The sequence below is a fragment of the Thermobia domestica genome, chromosome 11, assembly GCF_964235325.1.
Source record: "Thermobia domestica chromosome 11, izTheDome1.hap1.1, whole genome shotgun sequence".
NCBI classification, from domain to species: Eukaryota; Metazoa; Arthropoda; class Insecta; order Zygentoma; family Lepismatidae; genus Thermobia; species Thermobia domestica.
Genome location: NC_137464.1, coordinates 630,330 through 642,485, shown reverse-complemented (window position 1 = coordinate 642,485; position 12,156 = coordinate 630,330). Strand labels below are relative to the sequence as shown.

The 12,156-nt window shown below is 37.2% G+C and overlaps 1 protein-coding gene across 1 annotated transcript in view; it reads left to right on the top strand.

The window, feature by feature from the left end:
• hth (Meis homeobox homothorax) overlaps positions 1-12,156 on the top strand; it is a gene marked incomplete in the record, with an annotated part of 832,122 nt that overhangs the window by 371,660 nt on the left and 448,306 nt on the right.

Below are 12,156 nucleotides of genomic sequence, written 5' to 3'. Positions count from 1 at the left end.
ACAATGCATTAATATTTTTTTCTCTTACTTTTTTTTAAAAATATTAGTAGGAAAACAAAGGCAAAGGATTCGTCGCATATTTGTCTTGCACGCTGCGCCATTGATCCATTCGCATTCTCTCTCCCTCAGACTCCACCCCACCCCACCCCACTTACTCCTGCGTTGATGCGATTCAATGTAAAATCAGTTTGGGTAATGAGAAAAGGAAACTTTAGCGTTTAGATATGCCCATTAATTAGACAAGGAACGGGAAACTGGAATATTACTTCATGCCTTCCGTTCGTCTTTTTGTTTTCGTTTCCTTTCTTCCCCCTTCCCCTATTCTAGTTACACTCTTCTCATTTTCCAAATTTTGAGAGGCGTAAAACAAGGAAAATGTTGGATGAGAAGAAGATGAAGAAAGTGAGGTCCCGGAAAACTTGGTTCGTCAATCTCATAATAATGTGTTCTCTTTCTCTCTCTCTCTCTCTCTCTGTCTTAAGAAAGGAATTGTGGAAGTGAAAGAGGGGGGAAATCTTAAACGAGATTTTCCAATGGTGGATTAATTCATTTCTCTTTTGCGTCCTTTTCTTGTACGGTCTGCTGGCGATCGCTCTGACTAGAAGCAAAAGTTTTCGCTTTTCTAAGGCGTTGCTAATTTGTTGAACTCAGTGAATCTTCCGAAGGCGAGGCCCCTTCTTCTTTCTGTCTGGCTTTGGCACCTCTTTATACATCACTTGTCTCCTCCGTCCATTCCACACTCCATCGACTACTCGGTTAGCTGTTTTCCTTCCTTGTCTGCTAATAATGCACGCTGGAATGGTCTTTAATGAGTTTTCATTATGGATCTTCAAAAGCTCCATTGAAGCCTATCTTATCGTTTTATTTCTTCCAAAGGATATCGGTTCGGTATTTTGAAGAAAGAAGTTGTTCAAAAACGATTCTTTGACTCCTTCTGTCTGGTTGTTCCTTTGTTGATGAATTCGTAGGAAACATTTCTCGTAGGTAGGTGGCCATAGTGATTTGCTTTTTCCACAAGTTTGGTTGAGTTGTGAAAAATAGAGAGTAAGTTGTTTCTTGGACAATTGTGCGTCGGGTTGTTGTTGATGGACACCACAAATTGTGATAGACATTGTTGAAGGGAACAATAACTACTTTTCCTTTTCATACTCTACTTCGTCATTCCACCACAGAAACACTTGCTATATTTTGAAATAGTGCTGCTGGATAATTTCTTGATGTTAACACTGTTGGTGCTGTTCGATAATTTCTTGATGTTAACACTGTAGGTGCTGTTCGATAATTTCTTGATGTTAACACTGTTGATGCTGTTCGATAATTTCTTGATGTTAACACTGTTGGTGCTGTTCGATAATTTCTTGATGTTAACACTATTGGTAATGTTCGATAATTTCTTGATGTTAACACTGTTGGTGCTGTTCGATAATTTCTTGATGTTAACACTATTGGTGCTGTTCGATAATTTCTTGATGTTAATACTGTTGAACACCTGAACCATCTTTGATTTTGCCTGTTGATTCCAGTGTTGGCCACGGGACGACGAGAAGTATTTTCAAATCCGGAATGAGACAAAAAAAAAAAAAAAAAAAATGTCGAGTCTGGTAGGCTGGCATGTACGCAGGAATTGGGGTTCAAAACTTTTCGGGGGGTTCCAAATTAAATATAGATTTGGAAATAAATTTAATATAGTCTGGATCCCCCAAATATATTAAAATTTAAAATAACTTCTAACATTATATTAATATTCAATATTCATATTATTCAATTCATATTATTAATACAAATATTCAATATGTATATTAATATTCAGCTTACTCAATATTTTTTTGTTGAAATCAGAAGACCTAATATGTTGACTCAGTATTCTTTGTTGGAATCAGAAGATCTAGTAAGTCTGACTTATTTTGTGTTAACGGTGGTTGCTGTTCATGGGCCCATTAAAGGAGAGGGCTAGTCATTGCTTCAGTAAAGGGCTCCAAGGAAAGAAGGCTTGACAGAACCAACCGGGGCACCAATTATATAAATAAGTTCAAGGGGCCCCTCCAAACCAATGCTGTTAATGAACTTCCAAACCATTGTGTACATTTGTGTATATTATATCTCAGAATAGCTGAGACATCATACGGTTCGTGTCCAATATACTACCTAGGTGCTATTAATATAACTCTTTATTCTCCTCCTCGAACTAACTAATTAACCACAACTGATCGAACTTTTGATTTAATTCCTTTAATTCGTATTCATACTTTACATCAGTTCATCCCTAGATGATCACATCGATATCGGATAACTGGTAACTACCAATACTTTACCATTGTCATATAACTCTCTTCTGTAATCAACAACAAAGACTTACACGTCATCGCATCTTCTCTGCTCTTTCGTTACTTCTCGCATTTAGTCTAACCAATAATGCCAGTCACCACCTAACTACAATTTATTAGGAGAATTCTATTCCATCAGTGGCCCTCCGATCATGGCCAAGTGCTTATGGCGAGTGGTGTTGGGTGAACGATAAAGCAAAGAGAAAATTTAAATGAAAGCTGTGAAAAGAAAAGCAATATTAGAAGTAATTAAAAAGAGGAAAAGGCATTGGTTAGAACATTGTTTGAGAAGAAATTGTCTTGCAAGGTATGTGATAGAAGGTATGGTAGAAGGTAAATGTGAGAAGAGAAAAGAACAAAATTGGAAATGATTAAAATGAGGAAATGAAACAGGTTAGGACATTATTGGAAAAGAAATTGTGTTATTAGGGATGTGATAGAAGGTAAAGGTAAGTATTAGAAGAGAGAAGAACAATAATGAAGATAGTTAAAAAGAGAAAAAAGAAAGTGGTTAGGACATTGAGAAGAAATTGCGTTATTAGGAATGTAATAGAAGGTATAATGGAAGGTAAGAATAAGTGTTGTAGGAGAGAAGGACAATACCGAAGATAGATAGAAAGAGGAAAAGAAAGTGGTTAGGGCATTATTTGAGAAGAAATTGTGTTATTAGGGATGTGTTAGAAAGTATGATAGAAGATAACGTTGTGTATTAGAGGAGAGAATAAAATTGGAGATAATTAAAAGAGGAGAAGAAACTACTGTAGTTAAGAAGACATTATTCGAGAAGTTTTTACTCAGGATATGGCAGAAGGTGCGAGAAGGATGAAAGAGGACAGTTCTTACGTGGAAACAGAGGTTAGCGGAGGAGTGAGGTGCATAAAAATATCTCAATTCGTGGTAACTGATCTTCCAATGCTGACAGACTACTTCTGATCATGAAAGTTCAGTAAAAGAAAAGCAAAAAAAGCAAGAGGTTGCATTGAATGACAATATTAAAAGAGGGTAATTTTTGACATCGAAACCAAAGAACTTAGCGGTCGACCGTTGTACGTCAGTATTCCTAAATGAGAAGGCAAGTGACCATACAAACTTTTGATCATAAGTAGAACTGACTCTTTAAATCAAAAGCTGATGCATTTGAAATTTTATTACACTATGACATACTTCAAACAGTTTAAAGATATTATTTCTTTGTTTGAAAGTGAAAATGTTTTCCTTCTGGATTGGATAAAAAGAACGTTTATGCCATATATTTTCATCGCTGATGGCTTTCCATCTCCAAATTTTTACATGAATGTGTATAGCACTTTGACATGTGTATTTTTTTTTTTTTTTCGGAATGTTGAATTTCTTTCCCTTGTACAGTTTTTCCTTTTCGTTTTGTATAGGGAGAAAGGGGTAGAAAAGAGAGCGTGGGAGGGCAAGTAAATGAGTCAGACGAAAACCACCAATCGGGGCGCTGTATTCATGCTCTGGCGCCATGGTAACCGACAATCAACAAACAGCTGCCATTTTAATTTCTGCTTTGGTCTTGTTATAAAGACCCGCCTTCAGTACGACTTCGATTTTTCTTTCTTGTATTTTTCATTTTTTTCTTCTTTCTTTCTGCCCTTCTCTGTAGCTTCCGTCTTTTTCATCATCTACTCCATATTTCTTTTCATAGCGCCCTTTCTGTGGGATTATTTTTCTTTCGTGGTCTTCAGCGTTTCTGTCCAAACAAGCAAGCAACCTCCGTTCCCCAACCACTTGCTACTCTTCTCAATGCGTCTGGCAGTCTTTCCATGTTGGACTATGTTAATAGTTGAAGTCTATTAATCACCGCTTGGCATCATTGCTTCTTCTTTCGTATGGATGCGGGCTTTTGTGGTGACGGAATACAAAGCATATATGCATGCATCTTCTCTACTCTTACGGACTACTTAGTGGATATATCAATGTTGTTAATATGTTGGTTTTATTGTTGGTATTATTATTGAATACCATACTAGGCACACTGCAATGTTTGCCTCTTGCCGCTACTAAGGTTTGCATTATCTGCTGTAAGCAATGGAAATGGTCTCGTGAGTTGCTGGAAGCTATCAGGAAAGCTGGTTTCTACAGAAACGTTTCCCTGTTGACACTTGAAACATTTTCTTTTTGGATTGGGATGATGTATTCTCGAAATTTACGCATTTCACAAACTTAACCTGCATAATACTCTGCTAGACCATTTCAGACTGGAATCATTAACAGAGGCGGATCTAGCTCGGAGGCCGAGGGAGCCTGTGCCCCCCAGATTTTTGAGTGACAAACTAGGCCTATTATTTATATATTTTTGGAAGCTTATAGTAAACTCATGATATACCTATTACATATAATCTGGGCTCTGGCTGTCCCCCTACTTTTTAACTTCTAGATCCGCCACTGATCATTAACGTTAACGATCAAACAATAACAAGAGGGAGTGCAAGTATATCGACTAGTGGCCACAATTAAAGATATTGTTCCTAAATGCATCAATTACGAAGAATTTATAATAATAATAAACCAGAAAGAAAATGTTTCAAGTGTCAACAGAAACGTTTCTGTAGAAACCAGCCTTCCTGATAGGTCCCAGAAGCTCACGAGATAATTTACTTTGCTTACAGCAGATAGCGCAAATCTTGCTAGTGGCAAGAAGCGAACATTGCAGTGTGCCTAGAATATTGTACATTGTAATAATAATATAATAAATATTACAGTTTGTTAAGAAGTTATGCTGCAGTAATTTACAAATTCGAATTATGTAGAACGCAAGTTACGTAAAGGTTTACGGAATACATTATTTAGTTGAGTCGGTTAGTTTCCTAATAGGGTAAAGATTAGTAATATTGTGATATAGATAATACCGTGCTTTGTCATATTACCAGTAATAATCACGACATAACTGTGGGTCGAGTTGGAACGTTTACACGTTCCTGTTGCGTAGAAGGTACGTGCAAATACAGTATATGAACGTTTAAACCTTCCAACTCCACGCAAGATTATGTCGTAGTAGACATATAACACGGTGTCATGTATATATCACGATATTACCATCCTTCATCGTATAGAGATTGATCAACAATATCAGAAACGGATCTTTTATATATGTTCCAGCATAATTCTGGAATGCTTGGATCAATTTCAACCAAATTACGTACACACATGACTTACAATCTGGAAAAAACAAAATGTGGGGTGAGGTACATCTATCGTCTTTAAGGAGGCGGCGGAAACCATTTTCGCAATAATGATAATTTTATGCAAAAACAGTCAGTGGAAGGTATACAACGAAACGGCTACTGTTGAAGTTGTGGTTGCATATTTTTAAGGAGCGTGAAGCATTTTCTATATTTTTCTTTGCCTTGAAAGTGATGTTATCTGTTTGTGATCACATCACAGGAAAATGACTGAACCGTTTGAAACGAATTTTGGAACATAGGCTGAAATTTCCGATGTACAATTGCTATTTGTACTATGTTTATTGTATTTTTTTCCTGTTTTCTTTCGATAGACTTCCAATGAAAACTTTCAGAGCAGAGATACATTAAGATTTGTCATGAGATTTCGATAAAAGGGCGTATCCTCATGAAATTCAGAGGTACAAAATTTACCAGCCCTAATAAAAGTGGCTTGTGGGTTTTTATCAGTACCTTTTCATTGAAGTACATATCCAGGGGAGGGAGAAGGGGGTTCAAATATTTCCTATAACCTATTTTTGCCGTGCAAAGAACGGGCATTTAAGCTAGTATATGTATAAAAATGAAAGTGCAAATATCCTATTCGTCAGCTTAGGCAAAGAGATAATAAAAATCTTGTAAAATGTGTTTGTGTGTGTCTGTGAAAGAAAGAGAGAGAGAATTTGAAATTGAAATTCAGCTGAGTTGAACGTCTTTAGTAAAATGTACTGCAGAGACTTCACCCTTCCTGTCTTTTGTCCATGTCGTCTCTCGTCGAATGTCATTTGTCTTTTTTTCTCTCTCTCTCTCTTCCTTCTCCTTGCTCAAAAACTTTATTCAATCATTCGCTCGATTTAATGTATTGTTCTGGCTGTTCTAAAGGCGTTATAGCGAACCTTATATTATACACGCACTCCGCCGCCTGTTGTTAGTTGCTATGGGGGATCTTTAGATCTGCAGGGGTATTTTGGCAGACCCTGTGGGTGGCTGCGTACTTCGGAGGGAGGTCTTGCTTTCGTGGAGGAAGAAAGAGGAAAAGACAAGCCTCCCGTGTTCCAATCTTCATTTCCCCCCACGAGGCTTTTGTCTTATTGTAGATTGAAACGTTTGTGAGGAGGTACAGAGGGAGACCATCCGTCAAAACTACTCGTGTTCTGCTGTCGTCCTTTCGGAACGGAATATTCATAGTCCCTTTGTTAGGTAAGGTAAAAGACGCTCGATAGATGGCACCACCTTATACATTACTTTATTTTATCTTCGTGCTGGTTCCACTGAGTTAAAACTATAATAAGAAGAATAAATTATTTTTGTTTACGTTTCGGCATACTGACAATGTCTTCCTCAGACTGTTTTAAGATCCACTGTGTCAATGATATAAATAATATTGAGATTATTGGGTGACACCGGCCCCAGTATACTACCAAATATAGTCATCCAAAGATCCCTTAAAATCTCCGGAAACCAAGGCATCAGTGGCTGGTGGCTAAAGGAAAGCTGTAACTTTTTAAACTTTCCTAATTTTGGTGAGTGAAACTCCTTAAGAGTCTTCATCCCGGCGAAATTAAAATACCGCTAATTTTACAGTAATTATGTGATATCTTCAAATAGATAAAAGACAATTGAAATATGGGACAAGAGCGCCCTAGACAATATTATTTTGCGTGAGGTACCGTTATCACAAGTCACCTAGTGGCTTTCCGTTTTCAGCTGTTTAGAAACGCGAAAATAAATGCCGATTTTCAAAATGGCTCGAAATCGAAAGCAGATAAGTGAGTCGTGATAACGGTTTCTTATGTAAAATAATATTGTCTAGGGCGCTCTTGTTCCACATTTCGATTATCTTTTATCTATTTGAAGATATCACATAATTACTGTAAAATTAGCAGTATTTTAATTTCGCCGGCATGAAGACTCTTAAAAAACTCTGGTTTCTTTTCGGCATAATGTCATTGAGGCTCTTGCATGTCAGTGTTATGTTTATATAAGCTGGCCATAACCAACTTCCTTGGCACGTCCAATTCCAAATGTTCACAGCGTAATAGTCTTGAATTGTTATATGTTGATCAAGTGTCATTTTTGTTAATCTCTAGAACTACCCTTAATTTTTTGGATTGAAGGCGCTGTACTACTAAATCCTACCCTTGAATGTTGTCCTCCAATATTACCAAGCAAATGCTGCGACTGGCCTAAATTCTTTCTATGTTCGATCTGTTTTCTGCTATCGGACGTTTCTTGGACTTTCTTATTTGAGCCAGAGATAGCAAGTGTTTCAGCTGCGACTCAGTCGAGCTTGCCGGAGCTCAGCTCACTAGCTTCGAAGGAGCTCGCGGCTATTAATCTCAGTAAGCTCACTATAGCCCAGATTCGTGTTCGCTAATTCTAGATTACTATTCATTTTAACACTTGTGCTCACACCTGCTGGCTCACAATTATTGAGCTCGAGACATCTTGAGCGCAAGACCCAGACGAGTTTGCACATATTTGACTTGAGCTGCCATCTATTGAGCAAATATCATATATGGGCTTTTGAAACTGCCCTTAATAAATCTTAGTACGATCCTCTCCGCTGGTCTACTGGTTAGCACCCCTGCCTTTCGTGCATGACGTCCGAGGTTCGATTTCCATAATCTGTAGGTTCAGGCCTCATATAGCCTCGGTGCTGAAATGAAACGCAAAAACTCCAACCAACCAAAGAGCTCTTGTTACTCCGTACGATCATGAATAGGCACACTGAACATTTTTGTGGAATTAAAATAAGAAAAGATGATGATGATGATGCTATTTCCTGTTTGTGAGTCCTCGTAGACAAACACGGGAGAGTGGAAGAAAGCCCAACCCGTTGAGGATAAGCACGTGGGAGTCGGTTTTAATGTATCATCATGTAGAATGTATCGTCTTCTTCGTTTCTTCACTTGAGAGTAATTTTCGGAAGTTTTTGAAGACATCACTCTGCATTAAGTTGGAGGGTCTTCAAGCGCTCTCGTGTGGTCCGGTTGTACTGTGGGACCTTTCTATTCTCACTTATGTGTTGGGGAGGGGGATGCTCCCAGCCGGGCAATGCATTGGGTAATTACTACAAAGGGAAACCGACCGACACAAGGAAAAAGGATATGCGAGGAGTTGGTTTTCTTGTCTTGCAAGACACTCCACAAGGGAAGTGAAGACGGTTTGGTTCCTCCTGAGAGGGAGGGGGGAAACAAGCGGACGGACGGACGGAAGGAACCCGCCAGTATAGATCTTTTGTTACAATCTACTGTAGGTAATTAAGCTTCGTCAGGGAGCTTCCTGTTTCGATTGTAATTACGGCGCTCCCCGTAATGAGACAAGGTTTTAAGCCGCTCTGTGAGAGCGTAAGAGGGAGGGGAGGAAGAAGATAGGAATTCTGCAGCAGCTATGCAGTGGTGAGGGCGCCGAAAATGGTACTCAAGTTGTTCAATGATGGTGTCGCTTTGTGGAAGATAGTCTTCTTAAATTAGATAAGAGGTTTCCACACTGTGAAGCACAAGGGACTGGAAAATTAAAAACAATAATGGCGTTGCTTAGAAGAAGTAGAGAGAGAAAAGAGAATATATATATATACATTTCAGGGAAGAAAATATGGTAAGTAGGAAACTCAGTACAAGGGCAATAATGAACTCAATAATTGATTAAAAGAATATAATTCACATGCTCAATAGAAACAAACGTACTTTCATGAATTTTTAGTGAAAGTATAACGGCCCCTGGGAAACATGCCACTATTTTATCTCTTTAAAATTAGTCACGTGAATTAGGAAACCCAGGTGATTATTTTATTATCTATCGCCCTCTTTTTTTCTATTGTGATTTAACACGGATTAATGCACAGCTTATTTGGCAGAGAGTCGCTGTAATTTAACAATAGTTAGGTAATTATGGGATAACGAATAATAACTCGAACAATTATCGAATAACGAATAACAACTTAAAACTATTCGAATAACAAATAAGTATTCGAACAATGTTTGGAATATTGTAAACGAATATTTGGGTATACGAATAACAAGAGACAAATATTTGAGTTATTTTAACAGCACTAAAAATAACTGTGACAAAAATAGATTATTTTAAGTGATAGATTTCATGAATTACTTTCTCGATGAAACGGAAGCGAATTTAGCTGTTGTAGTCATATATTCATTCTCATCCGTTCGGTGTAGTCCCTCAGCTCCCTCCTTCCCCATAAACATGCATTTACACATCGCGCGAAAACCCTTTTTGCTCTTCTAAGATCAAAGAGAATTTTTGCAATATTTTCTGCCACTTGGGTATTGCAAGTATTGCGGTAAAAAAAGAAAAAAAAGCACGATACAAGTGTGTTTGCCAAATTAAGGTCATTGTACGCTCTACTGCAATCAGCGGCTAAGATATATTAAGTACGCATGAAGGTACTTCTTTTCTTTTTTTTTTCTTCGTTCGAGGGGGAGGAAGGTTGAAGAGCACCTCACAGGAGATGGAAGATGGACGATTTGTTTCCTTCCCCCCTGCATTATAAGTTGTTAGCTTCCCCTCCCCCTTCCTAGTGATATGCAACGGGAAGCTTTTAACTCTAAAATATGTGCGATGGGAATTCCACGCCGGTGTGCCAAGAAGAAGAGGAATTTTTCTTTGTGAAAGATTATTCGATTCACACTTAGTTTATTTTATTTTTATCATACCTAATCTTTTTCGCTATTTTCTTCTATTTTCTTTTTTTCTTTTCAAAATTAAGCTTTTTTTAAAAAAAAAATTATGCACACTGGTATTGTGTGATAGAATACCGGTGGAGCATACTTACCTACACACACACCAGCAGATACATTCGCATATATATATATATATATATATATATATATATATATATATATATATATATATATATATATATATATATATATATAGAGAGAGAGAGAGAGAGAGAGAGAGATAGGGTGTCTCAATAGTTCCCTGACATACCATACGGTAATTGTTATTATCGGAGTTACAACAAAATGTAACAGAGGAAACAGGATTTTTTCTTTTAAAAAATGGACGAGCCGTTTCGGCTGTACGCTCTTGATGCGACCAATGCTAAATGGAAAAGGAACCGTTGCCATTTACCTGGACCAACAACATAAGTGAATGAAATTACTGTCTTTTGCACTAACGTGTGTCGATGGTCAGTCCTCGTTTCAAACAGTACACTAAATGTTCAACTTCTGTCATATATTCAAACGAAAGCGTAATTGTGAACTCTACTGTCCTATTACTTATAATAATAATAATAATAATAATAATAATAATAATAATAATAATAATAATAATAATAATAATAATAATAATAATAATAATAATAATAATAATAATCCATGTATTGCACTTTTGTATTTGAGTGTGTCTAAACCTCAACTAATTTTCCAGTTGTATCCTAATTACATGATGTCTATCTTTAATACTAGTTGATTAGGAAAAAAAGAAAATGCAGTAACGTTGCACCGTGTGGACAGATATGAAACTTTAGAAGTGAACTTCCCTTTATAAAGCAGATAGCTACCGTATAACCTGACTACCTATCTACCTTGTGTAGAAAAATTACAAAATTCATTATTCATGACAGCATAATTCCGCTCTAGGAATATAATAATTTCCGTGGCTAATTAAAAATTGAAGAGGGCATGCTTGCATATTACTTCATTTTCTTGTAACTTTTTTTTTCTTTTGTTTTTAATTCTGGTTTTAATTAGTGGTTTAAAATAATTGGAGTTGGCAACTATCCACGAGCTGTTCCATTCTTGGAGATGGTGTGGTGGGGGGAGGGGTGTTAGGCTACCGAAGAGCCTTCGTTCTCTGCCGGCGAACGCTTGAATTAAAGAAGCTATTGTTTTGATTGGATTAAATTATTACAGCTGCTCGTATTTCTGCCAAAGTTGCACCTTTTGTGTAATTAGTTCTATCATCATCTTGAGATGTGCACTTTTAAACGTTGCGTCTAATTAAAAAACAAAAACACGCATGCTTGCATTCAAGGGAATCGTGTACTCTGTGTGTCTGTAGCATATAGACATTGTTTGTGGCGCCTTTTTTGTTCTTTGTTTGTTTGTTTGTTGTTTTTCTTTCTTTAGATAACAGTACAAAGCACTTTGCGGTAGGGAATGTTTTATGTTGCTTTGAAAAATTTTGCTCAATTTATTTTATCTTGGGATTCTGAAGGTTCATTGCAACAATATATAAGGATGTTGTGTCGGAAGTGCTGAATCTATGAATGTCGTTTCGTTACCCATAATTAAACTTTAGATAATAATTTCATTTCTCGAATACTTCTGTCGTGACACATTGCTGGGAGCTAAGGCTGTGTTCATGCAAACTACAAAGGTTGATAGAACTCCGTATCCAGTTCTTACTGAGGCTAACTGTAAACAATTCGTCACATTTACTAACCCGATTACCGTCAATTGTGGCTGCCAACCGATCACCCTAAAATCTACGGTATTAGTGTTAAAGTTATGATAACGGGGCATAAATACGGCCTTCTTATGACCTGTAGCCATAACGTTTACAGTAATACCGTAAATTTTACAGTAATCAATTGACGGTAATCGGTCAGTAAAATGTGACCGTAATTGTTTACAGTGATAGGCTATTACAATTTGGTAGACAAGAGTTCCGTCCGTGAACCG